Source organism: Equus przewalskii, chromosome 19, assembly GCF_037783145.1.
Source record: "Equus przewalskii isolate Varuska chromosome 19, EquPr2, whole genome shotgun sequence".
NCBI classification, from domain to species: Eukaryota; Metazoa; Chordata; class Mammalia; order Perissodactyla; family Equidae; genus Equus; species Equus przewalskii.
The window spans coordinates 17,188,167-17,209,604 of record NC_091849.1 but is presented as its reverse complement, the minus strand read 5'-3'; the positions used below and the strand labels follow the sequence as shown (position 1 = coordinate 17,209,604).

The window sequence follows — 21,438 nt, the reverse complement described above, 5'->3', positions numbered from 1 at the left end:
ACTTTTGATTTGCATTTCCCTGATGATTAGCGATATTGAATATTTTTTCATGTGTTTATTGCCCATCCGTATATCTTCTTTGGAAAAATGTCTGTTCATACCCTTTGCTCATTTTTTGATCAGGCTGTTTGTTTTTTTTTATTTTTTTTATTTTTTTATTTTTTTTAAAGATTTTATTTTTTCCTTTTTCTCCCCAAAGCCCCCCGGTACATAGTTGTGTATTCTTCGTTGTGGGTTCCTCTAGTTGTGGCATGTGGGACGCTGCCTCAGCGTGGTCTGACGAGCAGTGCCATGTCCGCGCCCAGGATTCGAACCGACGAAACACTGGGCCGCCTGCAGCGGAGCGCGCGAACTTAACCACTCGGCCACGGGGCCAGCCCCCAGGCTGTTTGTTTTTTTATTGTTCAGTTGTGTGAGTTCCTTATCTATTATGGAGATTAACCCCTTCTGGGATATATGATTTGCAAAAATTTTCTCCCAATTGCTGGGTTGGGCTGTCTTTTGGTTTTGATCCTAGTTTTTTTTTTTTTCTTTTTGTTTTGCAGAAGCTCTTTAGTCTGATGAACTCCCACTGGTTTATTTTTCTTTTGTTTCCCTTGTCTGAGAAGACATGGTATTTGAAAGGATCCTTTTAAGTTTGATGCCAAAGAGTATACTACCTGTATTATCTTCCAGGAGTTTTACAGTTTCAGGACTTATCTTCAAGTCTTTGATCTATTTGAGTTTATTTTTGTGTATGGCATGAGATAATGGTCTACTTTCATACTTTTGCATGTGGCTGTCCAGTTTTCCCAACTCTACTCATTGAAGAGACTGTCTTTTCTCCATTGTATGTTCTGGGCACCTTAGTTGAAGATTAGCTGTCCATAGATGTGCAGTTTTATTTCTGGGCTTTCAGTTCTGTTCCATTGATCTGTGTGTCTGTTTTTGTACCAGTACCACGCTGTTTTGATCACTATGGCTTTGTAGTACATTTTGAAGTCAGGGATTGTGATGCCTCCAGCTTTGTTCTTTTTTCTCAGAATTACTTTAGAAATTCAGGGCCTTTGGTTGCCCCATATGAATTTTAGGATTCTTTGCTCTAATTCCGTGAAGAATGTCATTGGGATTCTGATTAGGATTGCATTGAATTTGTAGATTGCTTCAGGTAGTAGGGACATTTTAACTATGTTTATTCTTCCAATCCATGTGCATGGAATCTCTTTCCATCTCTTTATGTCATCATCTATTTCTTTCAATAATGTCTTGTAGTTTTCATTGTATAAGTCTTTCACCTCCTTAGTTAAATTTATTCCTAGGTACTTTATTCTTTTTGTTGCAACTGTAAATGAAATTGTATTCTTGAGTTCTCTTTCTATAAGTTCACTATTAGAGTATAGATATGCAACTGATTTTTGTAAGTTGACTTTGTACCCCACAACTTTACTATAGTTGTTAATTATTTCTAATAGTTTTCCGGTGGATTCTTTAGGGTTTTCTGTATATAAGATCATGTCATCTGCAAACAGTGAGAGTTTCACTTCTTCATTCCCTGTTTGGATTCCTTTTATTCCCTTCTCTTGCCTAATTGCTCTAGCCAAAACCTCCAGTACTATGTTGAATAAGAGTGGTGATAGTGGGCATCCTTGTCTTGTTGCTGTTCTCAGAGGGATGGTGTTCAGTTTTACCCCATTGAGTATGATGTCGGCTGTGGGTTTGTCATATATGGCCTTTATTATGTTCAGGTAACTTCCCTCTATCCCCATTTTGTTAAGAGTTTTTATCATAAATGGCAGTTGGATCTTGACAAATGCTTTCTCTGCATCTATTGAGATGATCATGTGGTTTTTATTCCTCATTTTGTTAATGTGGTGTATCACGTTGATTGATTTTGCTAGATGTTGAACCATCCCTGTATCCCTGGTGTAAATCCCACTTGATCATCATGTGTGATCTTTTGATGTATTGCTGTATTTGGGTTGCAAATATTACATTGAGGATTCTTGCATCTATGTTCATCAGCGGTATTGGCCTGTAATTTTCCTTTTTGTGTTGTCCTTGTCAGGCTTTGGTATCAGAGTGATGTTGGCCTTGTAGAATGTGTTAGGAGGCGTTCCATCTTCCCTAATTTTTTGGAATAGCTTGAGAAGGATAGGTATTAAATCGTCTCTGAATGTTTGGTAGAATTCCCCAGGGAAGCTGCCTGGTCCTGGTCTTTGATTCTTTGGGATGCTTTTGACAACTGTTTCAATCTCTTTACTTGTGATTGGTCTATTCAGATTCTCTATTTCATCTTTATTCAGCTTGGGGATGTTATAAGAGTCTAAGAATTTATCCATTTCCTCTAGATTATCCATTTTGTTGGCATATAGTTTTTCATAGTATTCTCTTATAATTTGTTGTATTTCAGTGGTATCCTTTGTTATTTCTCCTCTTTAATTTCTAATTTTATTTATCTGAGGTTTCTCTCGTTTTTTTCTTTGTAAGTCTGGCTAAGGGTTTCTCAGTTTTGTTTATCTTCTCAAAGAACCAGCTCTTCATTTCATTGATCCTTTCTGCTGCGTTTTTTGTTTCAATTGCATTTATTTCTGCTCCGATTTTTATTATTTCCCTCCTTCTGATGACTTTGGGCTTTGTTTGTTCTTCTTTTTCTAATTCAGTTGGATGTAGGTTGAGATTGCTTATCTGGGATTTTTCTTGTTTGTTAAGGAGAGCCTGTATTGTGATGAATTTCCCTCTTAGTACAGTTTTTGCTGCATCCCATGTGAGTTGGTATGGTATGTTTTCATTTTCATTTGTCTCCAGATATTTTTTGATTTCTCCTTTAATTTCTTCAGTGATCCATTGCTTGTTCAATAGCATGTTGTTTAGTCTCCACATCTTTGTCCTTTTCTCAGCTTTTTCCTTCTAATTAATTTCTAGCTTTATAGCATTGTGATCAGAAAAGGTGCTTGTTATTATTTCAATCTTCTTAAATTTATTGAGGCTTGCCTTGTTTCCCAACATATGGTCTATTCTTGAGAATGTTCCATGCATTGAGAAGAGCATGTATTCTGCTATTTTTGGATGGAGTGTTCTATATATGTCTATTAAGTCCAACTGTTCTATCTTTTCATTTAATTCCCCTTTTTCCTTATTGATTTTCTATCCATTAATGTGAGTGAAGTGTTGAGGTCCCCTACTATTATTGTGTTATTATTAATGTCTTCTTTTAGGTTTTTAATGGTTAATTTATGTACTTTTGTGCTCCTGGGTTGGGTGCATAGATATTTATAAGTGTTATTTCTTCTTAATGGAATTTTTGATCATTATATACTGCCCCTCTTTGTCTCTCTTTACCTGTCTTATCTTGAAGTCTACTTTCTCTGATAGAAGTATTGCAACATTCTCAAAGACAGACAATATGTTGGGAAGCAAGGCAAGCCTCAATAAATTTAAGAAGATTGAAATGATATCAAGCGTCTTTTCTGACCACAATGCTATGAAACTAGAAATTAACTACAGGAAAAAAGCTGGGAAAGTCACAAATATGTGGAGACTAAATAACATGCTACTAGACAACCATTGGATCAATGAAGAAATAAAAAGTGAAATTGAAAATATCTGGAGATAAAAGAAAATGAAAGTACGACATATCAGCTCAAGTGAGATACAGCAAAAGCAGTTCTAAGAGGAAAATTCCTAGCAATACAGGCCCACCTCAACAGACAAGAAAAATTTCAAATAAGTAATCTTAAACTACGTCTAACGGAACTAGAAAAAAAAGACCAAACAAATCCCAAAGTCAGTAGAAGGAGGGCAATAATAAAAATTAGAGGGCCGGCCCTGTGGCCGAGTGCTTAAGTTTGCACACTCTGTTTCGGTGGCCTGGGGTTTCACTGGTTTAGATCCTGGGCGTGGACATGGCACCACTTGTCAGGCCATGCTGAGGCAGTGTCCCACATGTCACAACTAGAAGGATCCACAACTAAAATATACAACTATGTCCTGGGGGATTTGGGGAGAGAAAGCAAAAAAAAAAAAAAAGATTGGCAATAGTTGTTAGCTCAGGTGCTGATCTTTAAAAAAAAAAAGTTAGAGCAGAAATAAATGAAATTGAGACCAAAAAAACAGAAGAAAGGATCAATGAGACTAAGAGTTGGTTCTTTGAGAAGATAAACAAAATTGACAAACCCTTAGCCAGACTCACTGAGAAAAAAAGAGAGAAGTCTCAAATAAACAAAATTAAAAATGAAAGAGGAGAAATTACAATGGATACCACAGAAATACAAAGGACTATAAGAGAATTCTATAAAAAAACCATATGCCAACAAATTGGATAACCTAGAAGAAATGGATAAATTCTTAGACTCAAACAACCTCCCCAAACTACTGAACCAAGAAGAAATAGAGAATCTGAATAGACCACCACCAGTAAAGAGATTGAGACAGTAATCAAAAACCTCCCCCAAAACAAAGTCCAGGATCAGATTGCTTCTCTGGAGAATTCTACCAAACATTCAAAGAAGATTTTTTTTTAATTGAGGTAACATTGGTTTATAACATTATATAAATTTCAGGTGTACATCATTATATTTCTATTTCTGTGTAGGTTACATCATGTTTACCACCCAAAGACTAATTACCATCCATCACCACACACATGTACCTAATCAGCCTTTTTGCCCTTCTTCCGCCACCCTTCCCCTCTGGTAACCACCAATCCAATCTCTGTCTCTATGTGGTTGTTTGTTGTTGCTTTTATCTTCTATTTATGAGTGAGATCATATGGCAATTGACTTTCTCCCTGACTTATTTTGCTTAGCATAAATACCCTCAAGGTCCATCCACCTTGTTGAAAATGGGGCAAGAGTTCATCTTTTTTATGGCTGAGTAGTATTCCATTGTGTAAATATACCACATCTTCTTTATCCATTCACCTCTTGATGGGCAGCTAGGTTGCTTTCTTATCTTGGCTATTGTGAATAATACCACAATGAACATAGGGGTGCTTATATCTTTATGTATTCACGTTTTCATGTTCTTTGGATAAATATGTAGCAGCAGAATAGCTGGATTGTATGGTAGTTCTATTCTTAATTTTTTGAGGGATCTCCCTACTGTCTTCTGTAGTGGCTGTACCAGTTTGCATTCCCACTAGCGGTATATGAGAGTTACCTTTTCTCCACATTGTCTCTAACACTTGTTATTTCTTGTCAATTATAGCCATTCTATTAGGAGTGAGGTGATATCTCATTGTGTTTTTCATTTGCATTTCCCTAATAATTAATGATGTTGAACATCTTCTCATGTGCCTGTTGACCATCTGTATATCTTCTTTGGAAAAATGTCCGTTCAGGTCTTTTGCCCATTTTTTAATTGGGTTGTTAGTTTTCTTGTTGTTGAGATGTATGAGTTATTTATAAATTTTGGATGTTAACACCTTATCAGATATATGATTTGCAAATATCTTTTCCTAATTGTTCGGTTGTCTTTTTGTTTTGTTGATGACTTCCTTTGCTGTGCAGAAGCTTTTTAGTTTGATGTAGTCCCCTCTGTTTATTTTTTCTATTGTTTCCCCTGGCTGGTCAGATATGGTACTTGAAAATATGCTGCTAAGACCAATGTTGAAGAGTGTACTGCCTATGTTTTCTTCTAGAAGTTGTATGGTTTCAGGTCTTCCATTCAAGTCTTTAATCCATCATGAGTTAATTTTTGTGTATGGTGTAAGATAATGGTGTAATTTTATTCTTTTGCATGTGGCTGCCCAGTTTTCCCAACACGATTTATTGAAGAGACTTTCCTTTCTCCATTGTGTGTTCTTGGCTCCCTTGTGAAAGATTAATTACCCGTAGATGTGTGGGTTTATTTCTGGGTTCTTGATTCTGTTCCATTGATCTATGTGTCTGTTTTTGTGCCAGTATCATGCTGTTTTGGTTACTATAGCTTTGTGGTATATTTTGAAGTCAAGGATTGTGATGCCTCCAGCTTCGTTCTTTTTTCTCTGGATTGCTTTGGCTATTCGGGGTCTTTTGTTGTTCCATATAAATTTTAAGATTCTTTGTTCTATTTTTTGTGAAAAATGTTGTTGGAACTTTGATAGGGATTGCATTGAATCTATAGATCACTTTAGGAAGTATGGACATTTTAACTGTTTATTTTTCCAACCCAAGAACATGGAATATCTTTCCATTTCTTTGTGTCTTCTTCAATTTATTTCAATAATCTTTTATAATTTTCAATGCACAGGTCTTTCCTCTCTTTGGCTAAATTTATTCATAGGTATTTTATTCTTTTTCTTGAAATTGTAAATGGGATTGTATTCTTAATTTCTCTTTCTGATATTTCAATGTTAGTGTATAGAAATGCAACGGATTTTTGCATGTTTTTTATCCTGCAATTTTGCTATATTCATTTATTATTTCTAAAAGTTTTTGGTAGATTCTTTAGGGTTTTCTATATATAAAATCATGTCATCTGCAAATAGTGACAGTTTCGTTTATCCTTTCCAACCTGGATCTCTTTTAATTCTTTTTCTTGCTTCGTTTCTCTGTCTAAGACTTCCAATACTGTGTTAAATAAGAGTGGTGAAAGTGGGCATCCTTGTCTCATTCCTGTTCTCAGAGGGATAGCTTTCAGTTTTTCTCCATTGAGTCTGACATTGGCTGTGGGTTTGTTATATATGGTCTTTATTAGGTTGATGTACTTTCCTTCTATATCCATTTTATTCAGAGTTTTTATTATAAATGTCTGCTGTATCTTGTCAAATGCTTTCTCTGCATCTATTGAGATGATCATGTGATTTTTACTCTTCATTTTGCTAATGTGGTGTGTCACATTGATTGATTTGAGGATGTTGAACCATTTCTGCATCCCTGGAATAAATCCTACTTGATCATGGCATGGTGTATGATCTTTTTAATGCATTGTTGTATTTGATTTGCTAGTATTTTGTTGAGGATTTTTGCATACATGTTCATCAGTGATATTGGCCTGTAATTTTCTTTTTTTGTGTTGTCCTTGTCTGGTTTTGGTATCAGAGTAATGCTGGCCTCATAGATTGAGTTAGGAAGTATTCCCCATCTTCAATTTTTTGGGAGAGTTTGAAAAGGATTGGTATTAAATCTTCTTTGAAATAAACAATAGAAGAATTCAATGAAACTAAGAGATGGTTCTTTGAAAATATAAAAAAATTGGCAATTCAGTAATTATTAGAGAAATGCAAATCAAAACTACAATGAGATATCACCTCACACTCATCAGAATGGCTATAATTAACAAACAGGAAATAACAAGTGTTGAAGAGGATGTGGAGAAAAGGGAACCCTCATACACTGCTGGTGGGAACTCAAACTTGGTGCAGCCACTATGGAAAACAGTATGGAGATTTCTCGAAAAATTAAAAATAGAGATACCATAGAATGCAGCTATCCCACTACTTGGTATTTATCCAAGGAACTTGAAATCAACAATTCAAAGAGATTTGTGCACCCCTATGTTCATTGCAGCATTATTCACTATAGCCAACACTTGGAAGCAACCCAAGTGCCCATCAACTGATGAATGGGTAAAGAAGATGTGGTGTATATATACAATGGAATACTGCTTAGCCATAAAGACAGACAAAATTGTCCCATTTGCAACAACATGGATGGACTTTAAGGGCATTATGTTAAGTGAAATAAGCCAGACAGAGAAAGACAAACACCACATGATTTCATTCATATGTGAAAGATAAATAAACACAAGGATAAAGAAAACAGATTAGTGGTTACCAGAGGGGAAGGGGGTAAGGAGGAGTGAAAGGTGTAAAGGGGCACATATATACAGTGACAGATAAACATTAGACTATTAGGGGGCTGGCCTGGTGGTGTATCGGTTAAGTTTTTGTGCTCCGCTTTGGTGGCCCAGGGTTTGTGGGTTTGGATCCTGGGTGCAGACCTGAACACTGTTCATCAAGCCATGCTGCGGCGGCATCCCATATATAAAATAGAGGAAGACTGGCACAGATGTTAGCTCTGAGACAATCTTCCTTAAGCAAAAAGAGGAAGATTGGAAACGGACATTAGCTCAGGGCCAATCTTCATCACAAAAAATAAAAATTGGACTATTGGTGGTGAGCACAGTGCAGTCTATATGGAAACTGATAAATAATAATGTACTCCTGAAATTACACAATGTTATAAAACATTATGACCCCAATAAAATAATTGGAAAAAAACCTAGGTAAAATGGCATAGAAGTCAGTACATTGGTTACTCTTGCAGAGAGTGAAGGAATGAGGGAGAGCTAATATCTGGGAGGTGGCACAAGAGAAGCTTTGGGATGCTGGGAACGTCCTATATCTTGATCTAGGGGGTGGTGACCTGGGTGTGTTAACATGGAAAAATTCACCAAAATGTACAATTGTGATTTGGGTGCTTTTTCTACTTCAATTAAAAAGTTTACCACAAAATGCTAACATAGATGGTTTACAATCAAGTCCATATAAGATGTCCTCTTATCTTTGCGTGCTTTCCTTATTGCACTTCCAATTACCCACTAATATTTTCATTTTCAGCAGTTCTGTGTCTTGGCTTTGCAAATTCTTAGCCAATCTGAGGTTGGTAAAGTAAGGCTTAAATGTCAATTACAATGGAAAAGGTTCTTTGTGAGGGCACCTGATCATTTGTGGACTTCCACTGTTCCACTGTTGATGAAGCAGCACAAAACGCAGTGTCTGCAGAACCGTTCACTGGAGCGAAGATGCTAACAAAATCAGCCAGAATTGAATTATATGCAAGTTTAATTTGCTTGTTTCTCTGTGGTACAATAATTTTAAAACTTATTCACCTAGACAACGGGCTAACCCAACACCACTGTAACTTTGAGACCCCACCTGCAATGAGAATTAAATCCACACTCCCGATGATGGAGGAGGGTGCTGCACTGGCTCTTGCCTACTTCTCTGGCCTCATTTCCTCCCACTGTCCTGTGTCCATACCTTCTTCTGTCCCTCCATCTTTCCTTACATTCTCAGAGAGGGCTGTCCCAACCACGCATTTTATGGTAAGCTTCCTCTATCCCCATCACCATGTCTCAATAATCTGTTCTACATTCTTCTTCACATTCATTGCTCCCTGAAATTCATTCTTTCTTTTTGTGTGTGTTTGTTGTCAGTCTCTCCCAGTGGAATGGAGGCTCCAGGAGAACAGAGGCTGTGTCTTGCTTCACCCCTATTTCCCCAGCACCTAGAACAGGACCTACAATGCCCAGTATATAGGAAGGTCTCAATATCTACCTGTTGTGAGGTGTTTATTCTTCAAAACCCCACTTTACAGACCAGAAAATGAAGCTAAAAAGGAAAAGTAACTTGGCTGAGGTCATATAGTTTGCATTTGATAGAGCTGGAATTCTACTCCAGATCTGTTTAGCTCCAAAGTCTGAACTTCTTAACCACTTCACTAAAACTGTACCACACCAGTTTACGTTGACAACTAAGTTGGCGTGTGTTAGTTGGGGAAGGCTCCTGTGTGCAGCTGTGTCATTAGAGTCTCTTTCTTTGGTAAAACACCTGAGAAGACCTCTAATTTCAATAATGTGAGTAGATCTCCATGGAAACAGACTAAGTCATATTGGTTTATTTAAAATAGTGCTCCTCAAACTTGAGCAAGCCTCAGAATCACCTGGAGGGTTTGCTAAAAAACCAGATTGTGATCCTTCCCCGACCCTTCAGCCCTCCCTCCCAATTTTCGATTCAGCAGGTCTAGGGTAGGATTCCATCATTTGCACTTCTAACTCGCAACTACACTTTGAGGGGGAACAAAAGAGTTAATTAGGGGTGGATAAATGGATAGTTAAAAACAAATGGCCTAAGGTCATCCATGATAACTTTGGCAATGTGGAGGAACTTGTGACCACGGTCCATGCCATCACTGCCACCCGGGAGACTGTGGATGGCTCCTCTGGGAAGGTATGGCGTGATGGCCAAGGGGCTGCCAGAACACGATCCCTGCTTCTACTGGTGCTGCCAAGGCTGTGGGCGAGTTCATCCTTGAGTGGAATGGGAAGCTCACTGGCTGGTCTTCCATGTCTCCATCCCCAATATGTCAGTCATAGATCTGATCTGCCATCTAGTGAAAGCTGCCAAATATGATGACGTTAAGAAGGTGGTGAAGCAGGGATCAGAGGGCCCCTAAAGGGCATCCTAGGCTACAATGAGCACCGGGTTGTCTCTTGCAATGTTAACAGTGACATCACTCTTCCACCTTTGATGCTGGGGCTGGCATTGCCCTCAACGACAATCTGTCAAGCTCACTTCCTGATATGATAATGAATTTGGCTACAGCAACAGGGCAATGGACCTTATGGTCCACGTGACCTCCAATACGTAAGAGCCCCCTGGACCACCAGCCCCAGCAAAAGCATGAGAAGAAGAGAGACACCCTCAGTTGCTGGAGAGTCCTTGCCCCAACTTGATCTCCCAACACACTAAGAATCTTCCATCCTCAACACAGTTCCCACCCCAGACCCTCTGAAGAAGGGCAGGAGTTTAGGGAGCTCTACCCTGTCATGCACCATCAATAAAGTGCACCATACCCAGCCAAAAGAAAAAAAAACTTAATTAGGGATGGATAGATGGACAGCTAAGGGCTAAAGCAAATATGCTACAACGTTAATAGTAGAAACTAGGGGACTGGTATATGGAGATTCACTGTAAAATCTTTCAATTTGCCTACGCTTTTGAAATTTTTCACAATAAGATGTTGGTGGAGGGGCCTTACTCAAAGATTGGGACTCCTTACGGTATACAGGTAGCAAGTTAGCAGGGATCCTGTTACTACGGTGTTAAAGCAAGCTGCAAGATAGTGTGAGAATTAATTACACACATGGACTAATCAGTCTGTTTACACACCACCATCATCTAAAGACTTAATTGAGTGCTTATCCAACATGACCTTTGCTTTAATTCCTGACAGGAAGTGATTAAACAGTGTGCCAACAGAAAAACATCATCAACTGCTGCTTAGTACAGGTTAAATCCTGCTCACTGGAGACAAAGAAGGGCTTGTCTTGCAACTTGTTTTCCCAAGTCCAGGATGAGTGCTCACAGAAAACAAAGATTCGGATTACAAACAATTAGAAAGTATTCAATAATCTTAGACTGCAAGTGCTTTCCATGGCCGTTCAATCATTTCATTAATTGGACGACTATTGGAAGTCCACTGTGTGCTGGCACCGTATGAGGTGCTGAGGATTTTTTTTTTTAAGCAGTGAATAAAAACATAAAATAATACCAGTCCTCACGGAGCTTACATTCCAGTCAAGATGCAAAGAATGAACAAATAAATAAAATAAACATCACCTGTTGGTAAGTGCCATGGAGAAAAATAAGGACAGGAAAGGAGGTAGGGAGTGCTGGGTGGAGATGGGACTGGGTTGTAATTGTAAGTGGGTTGGTTAGGAAACGGTGTTTCCAGAAGGGAATTTTGAGCAAAGCCCTGAAGGAAGTAAAGAAGTGAGCCAGTTAAGAACCTGAGGGAGGAACATTCCAGGTAGAGAAATCAGCCCATGTAAAGGCCCTAAAGTGAGAACATACCCGGTGGGTGCAGGAAACAGCAAGGAGCCCAGGAGTGAGTGAGGAGAAAGTAGTAGGAGATGAGAGCAGAGAAGTGGGAAAGCAGGCTGGGGGAGACTCTGTCTGTCGTCTGAAACCCTTATGTTAGTGACTGTGGCCACTGGAGGATTCTCAGCAGGAGAGTGACATGACTTGCCTTACATTAAACATGTGTTGGCTCACAGTGCTGTGTGGATGCCGAATGATTAAGTCACCAACCCTGCGTGTGGGGAGCTGACCGCTCCTAAGAGAAGACGTTTGCACAAACACGTAGAACAGAGGGCATGACGTGATGAATTACAAACTACAAACCTAGCACAGGGGAGCTCTCTGCTTCGGAGTTGACCAGGGCAGGCTCAGTAGGACATTCGAATGGACCCAGTAGGTGGATGAGACTTTGGATGGCAAAGATGAAAGGAGGGCACTACAGAGAAGGGACACAGTGTGAGAAGGTGCTTGGAGATAAGAGTGAACTCCAGGGCAGGGACTTTGGAATGTGGGGCTTGCAAGAGGTGGCAGAAGAGAAGAAGGGTCATGGGGGCCACCTCCAACATGCCCTTGAATGCTGTTCTAAAGGGTTTGGACCCCTGTAGGCATTGGAAACTGTCAGAATCCATAAGCCTAGAACTTGGTCATTAGCTATAGTTAATCTGGGCAGTAAGGTTTCATTTACTTTTTCTTTTCGTCTTCAGTTTTCTTCAATTTTTAAAATAATTTTAAAATTTTAAATTGTGATAAAATTACATAACACAAAATTTATCATTTTTAAGTGTACAGTTAAGCACATTCACGTTGTTGTGCAACCAATCTCCGGAAATTTTTCATCTTGCAAAACTGAAACTCTGTACCCATTGAACAACAAGTTCCCATTTCCACCTCCACCCAGGGCCTGGCAACCTCCATTCTACTTTCTGTCTCTATGAATTTGACAACTCTAGGTACCTCATATAAGTGGAATCATACAGTATTTGTCTTTTTGTGACTTGCTTATTTCACTCAGCATAATCTCCTCAAGGTTCATCAATTTGTAGCATGAGACAGAATTCCTTCCTTTTTAAGGCTGAATAATATTCCATTGTATGTATTTGTCACATATTTTGTTTATCCATTCATCCATTGGTAAATACTTGAGTGTCTTCCATGTCATGGCTATTGAGAACAATACTGCTATGAACATGGGTGAGTAAATATCTCTTTGAGATCCTGTTTTCAACTCTTTTGGATATATGCCCAGAATTGGCATTGCTGGATCCTATGGCAATTCTATTTTTAACTATCTGAGGAACCACCATACTGTTCCCATAGCAGTTGCACCATTTTAAAGTCTCACCAACAAGGCACAAGGGTTCCAGTTTCTCCACATCCTTGCTAACACTTGTTCTTTTGATAGTAGGCATCCTGATGGGTGTGAGATTTTCTTCTTTGTTTTTAATTGAAGTAGTGCTCTCCAATTCCCTTCACCTCCTCTCATTTTAACAATCCCAATCTCTTACACTGAGCGGACTTCTGCTAATCTCTCCTATTTCTGCTTTTCTAGAACACACAGGAGTCCAAGCTGGAAAAATTAGGAGTGGCTGAAGTCCTTCCTTCCCCCCACTTCACTGCATTCCCTTTTACTTACCTATTCAAATCAGAGGGGCTGAGAATAAACTTTGTTCCTTTGCTAGGATCTGTGAACATAATGTCATTTTTACCACTATGTTTTAACCAGATTTAACCACAAAACACTTCAGAAATCCAGGAGAGAAAGCCATTTTATTTGTAATTCCCTTAAAAATGAAAATGGAGTCTAGTGCCTTCTGGACACAATGATAGCAGCCTGACCCTAATGTTTTTTGGCCTCTGTAATGATCCGTAATTAAACTGCATCCCATTTTTATTGTTTGACTGTTAAGATGTGTGTCTCCAGTTGATTAGATAAGGAATTCTAAACAAGGGTGGGGAAGGAAGATGATAACATGAAAGATTTTTCTCTTTCAGCTGCTGCTCTCTGAAGCTTGCCTCTGAATTTCCCTCAAGGAGCTCCACTTAGCAACCATGTCCTTGGCAAGTGTTGACTCTAGTTTCAAAGTTTTCTACTTTGAATAAAAAGTCTTTGATTTTTTTCCTTCCGCTCCCTTTTTAAAAAAATTGCTTTAGTTAAATGCCCTTGGCCAGATTCTGCCCCTAGTTACAATTTCTATGGCATTTGTATTGTATACATAAGCAAATCCTGAGGTTGATTCCGTTACAAACTTCTTTTTTTTTTAAGACTGGCCCTGAGCTAACATCTGTTGCCAATCTTCCTCTCTCTTCTTTATTTCCTCCCCAAAGCCCCCGAGTACATAGTTATATACCCTAGTTGCAGGTCCTTTTAGTTCTTCTATGTGGGACACCACCTCAGCATGGCTTGATGAGCAGTGCTAGGTCCGCGCCCAGGATCCAAACCAGTGAACCCTGGGCCACCAAAGTGGAGTGCACAAACTTAACCACTCGACCACGGGGCTGGCCCCCCGTTACAAACTTTTAATAATAACATACATCTGAATATCATTTTATATCATAGAAAATGTATATTGCACGTACATTTGCTCATTTGATCCACACATACACAAAAATTGTGCGACAGATAAGGGAAAAATATTTAGTCCTATTTTACAGGCGAAATAACTGAGACTCACAGAGGTTAAGTCAAGGCCACACAGGCATGGATGGGACTCAAACTCAAATCTTCTGATTCTTAAATCTTTGCTAAAGGGGGTTTTGTTTTGTTTTGTTGGATGATTATGGAATTATAAATATACATATAAAGATAGATTAGAATATTATTCCCATATCATGTATGGTGCTTCTAAAACATATGAAAAGTGAGGAAGAAAACATAATTAAGTGAAAGTAACCAAGTATGTGAAATGCAGGACACAGGTAAGAAGCTTGCAGGAATTTTTTGGAAGGAATATTACAGATTGCAAACTACTAGTGAGCAATGACTGAGGTTTACTTATTTTTGCATTTGGGATAATCCCCAGTGCAGCATCTTGCGCTTGGTGACCAATGAATGAATGAAGAAATGAATGAATACAATTGCCTAGAGTTCCAGAGGAAGCTCACCAAGGGTTCATTGTGGCTGGGAGAACGTTATGAAAGTTTAATGAAAAAAAGAGTTTAGCAAAAAGTGTAATGAAACTTTCATTAAGTTCTTCCAGGAAGAAAAGGACCAATTAACTACCTGAGACTTCTGCTTCTGTGCAGCCAGAGAACAGGAAGAGAGGAGGAAAGAGATAAAGAGCCGGCCTCGATTTCCTGTGACTCTCATTCTATCCACCTGGTTGATAGTAGATGCAAAATTGGGTGAATAATTTGTGCTGAGAATTTGCACTTTTTCTAGTCTGTCACCATTGTTTTGATGTACATAGTGATGTTAATGACCCACTAATTGATCTGAATGTCTGTGGTGATCTAGGGCAGTGCCTGGCCCACAGCAGTAAATGCTATTGAAAGGAAGAACACGTAGTTATCACTATGGAATGCTCTCTTAATCCATGATAATTTTCCTTACTGTGGAGTCTGAAATTAATATGCTACTCCAGCTTCCTTTTGGTGAGTGTTAGCATGGTATATCTTTCTGCATCCCTTTACTTTGTTTTAACCTATCTCTTTCTTTACACTTAAAGTGGGTTTCTTATAGAAAACATATAGTTGGGTCTTGTTTTTTAACCTACTCTGACAGTCTCTGTCTTTTAACTGTTGTTATTTAGACCATTTACATATAAAATGATTATTGATAGATTGGATTAATATCTACCACGTTGGTAAAAGTTTTCTGTTTGTTGCACTTGTTCTTTGTTTCTTTTCTTAAATCTTATCCTCTTTTTCTGCATTCTCTGGTTTTAATGAGCATTTTATGTGATTCCATTTTCTCTCCCCTCTTTGTATATCAATTATACTTCCTCTTCAAAAAGATTTTTTTAGTGGATGCCCTAGAAAAGCACATAGCTTTTCATAAAATATTCCTGACTCTTTGCTCCCATCCCTTATGACATTGGTGTCATTGAGTTCACTTACCTATATGCTATAATCATGCAATACATTGTCACTATTGTTACTTTGAACAAACAGTTACCTATTAGGTAAATTAAGAATAAGAAAAATAGAATATCTAGTTTTACCTTCATTTATTCCTTGCTAACATTCTTCCTTTCTTTACGTAGATCTGAGTTTCTGATCTATATCCTTTTCCTTCTCTCTGAGGAACTACTTTTAACATCTCCTACAAGCAGGTCTACTGGTGATGAATTGCCTCATTTTTTGTTTGTCTAAGTCTTTTATTCTCCTTTACTTTTGAAGGATAATTTCACTGAATATGGAAGTATAGTTGGTGGGGTTTTTCTTTCAACGCTTTAAATATTTCATTCCACTCTCCTCTTGCTTGCATGGTTTCTGATAAAAAGTTAGATATATTTCTACCTTTGTTCCTCTAAAAGTGAGGTGGGTTCCCCCCCACCTCTGGCTTATTTTAAGATTTTCTCTTTGTCTTTTGGTTTTCTGAAGTTTGGAAATGATATTTTTAGGTATAAATTTTTGATATTTATCATGCATGGTGTTCTCTTAGCTTCCTGGATCTGAAGTTTCACATTTGTCATTAATTTTGAGATATTCTCAGCCATTATTATTTCAAATATTTCTTCTGCCCATTCCTCTCTTTCTTCTCCTTCTGGTATTCCAATTACACATATGTTATACCTTTTGCAATTTTCCCACAGTTCTTGCTCATTCTGTTCTTTTTTTAAAATTCTTTTTTCTCTTTTCATTTCAGTTTAAGTTTTTATTCACATATATTCAAGTTCACTGATTCTTTCCTCGGCCATGACCAGTCTACTAATGAAGCCATCAAAGGCGTTTTTTATTTTTAATGCTTCTCATTTCTAGCATTTCCTTTTGATTCTTTCTTAGGGTTTTCATCTCTCTGCTCCCACTACCCATCTATTTGTTCATGTTGTCTACTTTTTTCATTAAAGCCATTAACATATTGATCGTAGTTGTTTCAGATTCCCTATCTGATAATTCAAAAATCTATGTCATATCTGAGTCTGATTCTGATGCTTAGTTTGTCTCTTCAGATTGTGTTTGTCTTCACCTTTTAGCATGACTTGTCATTTTTTGCTGAAAGCGGGACATGATGTTTTGGATGATAGGAACTGCAGTAAACAAGACTTACTGTGAGATTTTATGTTAATCTGGCTAAGAACTTGGCTGTTTAATGTTTTCTGTAGACGTAGGTGCCAGAGGCTTCCATTTCCTCTGGTGTCCTTATTATTTTTCTCTCCTGTTTCTCTTTGGGTTTCCCCAAGAATTTAAATAGAGCCTGTGTCTTGCACTTTCCTTAGTTGTAGCCTACTGTAAGTATGCTGCAACCCTGCTGGTTTGATGGTAAGGTGTGGGAGAGGAGAAGTGCTCCATAGTCTTATAATTAAATCCCAATCTTTTAAGTAAGCCTAGGTCCCTGGGGTGTGATCTTCAGAAATGTTTCTTATCCTTTTTTCTTCTCAGTAGGGGAAAATAGAGGGCTAGAGGGGGTTGGAGTTGGCTAATTGCCCTTTCCTCAAGCAGACAAGGCTCAGGTAAAACTGTTGTCCTGCAAGAGTAGGACTTTGGTATGGAGAGCACTCCAGGGGAATTTCAAAATGGTTGCTCTCCCCTCCCTCTCCCAGAAACATGAGACAACTTTTCTCAGATATTCATCTTGAGAACTTGGTGGGGTTCCTAGAGGTCAAACTCATGAAATTGTGGGGGGTCCTCCTAGACTGGGCCCCCTTGAATTTATCACTCTCCAGCTAATCCACACTCAGCCTTTAGCAATTCATCAAAATTACCTTCTAAATAGTTTTACCAGTTTATGGCTCTAGCTGCTGCTGATCCAGGTAAGCTAATCTCAGTTATTCTCTGTATTGACCTGGTAGCGTCAGGTAGTTTCAGGTAGACGTCAGGGTGGTAGTTTGCCCTGTGACCTCATTTCTCTGGTAAGTCTAAGAAAAGTTATTGATATTCAATTTACTCAGTTTTTTTCTTGTTGTAAGGACAGGAGTGATGACTTCCAAACATTTTACATGTCAGTACTGAAACCAGACCTCTCTTATATTTTGAAAGACCTCCACTGATCTATTCTCTCTTCCTTTTGGAAGCGTGCTGAGAGCACTAAGACAGAAAGTTATTAAGGAAGGTAGGCAAGTGATGGAATTCAAACTGCATCGTTCTTAATTCCTAACTCTTTACGCTATAAACTATGTGCTTGTCATATATGTTCCTCCTTCCCCTTGACTGGGTTATGATAGAAGAAAATATTACCAGGAAAAGAGATTTAAATAAGCTTTTCTACTCTGCCAAGGCTTTCATTTAAGTATGAACAAACAAGTTGCATAAACCAAGAGCTTCAAAGTCTTCAGGAAGGAGGTGTAGTTACCTTGTTGAAAGAGAGCCATTCATGGAATATATATGACTGGAGGCAAGGAAGGAGGAGTCACTTGGCTAGATCCCAAGATCTGACTAAAACCACTCAGATGGTGAGGTTCCACTGTTTTCAGACAGAAAAGTTGCACTCAGCAATTGCCCTGGTGGCCAAGTCAGCATTGAGCCTAGGGGCACAGAGTTTGAAGGAGGAACAATGGAAAAAGAAACTGGAGGGTTTTCTCTTTGGTACCCTCACACTTTTCTGTTATTCAGGATGCCTCTTTCTACTCCTTATGGTACTAAACTGTCTTCTGTCTCCCCCAAATATTCAGTACCCAGTTTTTGCAAGTCCAGCTCTCAGGTAGTGGTTAACCACAGTAATCTTGACCTTTTTGCTCCCATCACCAACATATCTCAGAACATGTAAAGGCGCGACGTTTCTAAGGAGTATTCAAATTTTGACAAGGAGTACCTTAGAATGAAGAAGCTTCTAAGATAGTCACCTAGGATATAGAGAGTATATTTTTCAAGCAAAGATCCTACCTGTACCTCTCATACCACATCCCCTAAATGGTTGCCAATCTTCCCTTTTCATAAGAGTGATTTACCATTAGCCCCTTTTATTAGGAGTCAGGGGGAATGATCTAATATTACTCTCCTTAGAAGAGAAAAGCAATTTTGGAAACACAGGTAAAGTGCCAAAGGAGTGTGCCTCTATAAGAGAAAACACTGGAATACAGTCCACGGGTACCATACTTCGCCATGAGAGGACTACCAAATGCAATTATTCAGAGCGTAACAATTTTCATTTTTAAACTGGTGGAGAAATTTCTTGAAGAAATGAGCAACTTGTGCGAGAACCATTTGAAAGCCACTGTAGAGTAACTTCCTGGTTTTCATCTTTTTTTTTTTTTTCTATTTCATTTTTCAAAACTAAGCTCTTCTACATTTGGGGAAAAAATATTAGAATCCAACTTACTTTTTTCTATCATAACTTTATTCTCATCCACCTCTAACATGACTTTGAAGAGGAACTTCTGAATGTCAATGCTAAACGAAAGCCCCCATTGTAAAGGAAAAGAGAAATCTTTATTTTTAACATGAGAAAAGAATTCCAAGAATTTTTCATCATTGAGTGGGGAAGAACATCGAGATACTTCTCACTCAAACACCTAGGAGCCTGGAATGGTGTGTTTAATGCCAGGCATTTCTTTTCTACAAAGATAACTAAAAAACATAGGGTAATTCAAAGAGGAGTGATAAATCTAATAAGATTTCAGAGATAGAGTAAAGGAAAAATATTAAAAGACATTTTGGATACCAAAAACTTATTTCTAGTTATTTAGTTGTTAGTTGTTAAAATAGCAAGGTGGTTAAATTTTAAAATGTCCACAAATGCTGAGATGTATACTGAAGTATATAGGGCTGCAATGACATGATATTTGGAATTTGCTTTAAAAGACTTCAGAAGGGAGAGAGAGAGAGAGAGGGAGGGAGGGAGGGAGGAAAGAAGGAAGGAAGAAAGGAAGGGAGGAAGAAAGGAGGGGAGGAAGGAAGGAAAGGAATAGATAAAGCAAATGTGACAAAATTGTGATTTTCATCTGTGTGATGGGTATATGGGTGTATTCGTTTCCTGTAGCTGCCATAACAAATTACTCCCTGGCTTAAAACAACAGAAATTTACTCTCTCACAGTTCTTGAGACCAGAAGTCTGAAATCAAGTTTTCGGCAGGGCCACATTCCCTCTGGAGGCTCCAAGGGAAAATCCTTCCTCGCCTCTTCCAGTTTTTGGTGGCTCCAGGCTTTCCTTGGCTTGTGGCTGCCTAACTCCAACCTCTGCCTCCAAGATCACATGGCCTTCTTCCCTGTGTCTGTGTCTTATCCTCTTCTGTCTCCTATGGGAACACTTGTCATTTCATTTCGGGCCCACTGAACAATCCAGGATGATCTCATCTCAAGATCTGTAACTTAATTACATCTGTAAAGACCCTTTTTCAGATAAGGTCACATTCATAGATTCCCAGGGTGAGAACATAGACACACCCTTTTGGGGGCCACCATTCAACCTACACTGAGCATATTATAGTATTCTACCATTCTTCCTATTTTTGTCTTTTAAAAATTTTTATAGTAAAACTTTTTAAATATTTTGGCTAAAGGGAATTACATTTTGCTAAGCTTTCAATATAACAGAGTTCAAAGCAGAGAACTTCATAGTCTGAGGCAGAAAGTACTGGATGTGTTCAAAGAATAGAGAACTATGAACTGATAAGAAATGCCAGGGAGAAGTGATTCCTTTCCTCTTTGTCAACCAAATAGATACAGATACTGTATGTGAAATGGCGCCAAGGAAGTACAGAAATCCTTTTGAGACTTATCTGACTCCACTTCCAACGCAATTCCTCCATCCTTTGCAACATTTCTCTTTTCTAAAAGGGGTGACAGAAAGTGCTGGAGAGGAGGGATAAGAGCCTCATGGGCTTCTTTGTCAAACATCATTTCAGCCCCCACACGGAACTGTTTCTATCCTGGGATGCACTGATTCAGGCTGCTTGTCCTTGTGCTGATGGTCATGTGAAAGCTCCTACGCCAGGGCTGGCAGGGCCAAAATGATGAAGCAGATCAGGTTTCTCTTCCACAAGTTGTCCACTTTACTGTTTAGCACCTTCATCACCTCTAGGAAGAGAACCCTTCCAGATATTAAAGTCAAGAGGCAATTGGGACACACTTCCTTAATTCACCTCCAGAGAGGAAAACCATGCTATGGTCTGAATGTTTCTGTCCCCCCAAAATTCATATGTTGAAATCCTAACCCCCAAATGTTATGGTATTAGTAGGTGGGGCCTTTGGGAGGTGATTAAGTCATGAGAGAGAAGCCCTCATGGATGGGATTACTGCCTTATAAAAGAGGCTCCAGAGAGATCCCTTGCCCCTTCCGCTATGCGTGCACACAGACAGAAGGCAGCAGCTGTGAACCAGGATGAGGGCCCTCCCTAGAAGGCGACTGTGCTGGCCCTTGATCTTGCACCCGCAGCCAAATTGTTTATAAGCTATTCAGTCTGTGGTATTTTCTTTCAGCAGCTCGAGTAGACTGAATCAGAAAACATTTTCCTATGGGCCCAGGTCACACCCACAGCACAGGGAGGATGAAATGGTCCACCATGGGTGCATGTATTTGGAAAAGGACCTTTTGACGGGAGGAACAAGGCGAAAGATTGGAATTCCCTTTCTTTGCCCTTGTTCTCTCTACTCTATTGCTGGGAAAATGTGAATGACCTGTGGGCAAAGGTGAGGCTAGGATACAGATGATGATTTGAAAAAGGTACTCCCTGGAGTTGTGCAATGCACAACCTGCACAGCTACATATGGTGACCATGCTGGCCCCCACTTTGTCACAGTTTGGAAGGCAGGTAGGGAGTTAGGGCCACAGAAGAATGAAAATATCAAAGAATGTGCAT

General features: G+C 38.9%; 1 pseudogene; it reads left to right on the top strand.

Annotated features, from left to right (window-relative positions):
* The window catches only part of LOC103549167 (glyceraldehyde-3-phosphate dehydrogenase-like), a 39,101-nt pseudogene extending 28,770 nt beyond the window's left edge, over positions 1-10,331 (top strand).
* The last annotated feature ends 11,107 nt before the right edge of the window (positions 10,332-21,438 follow it).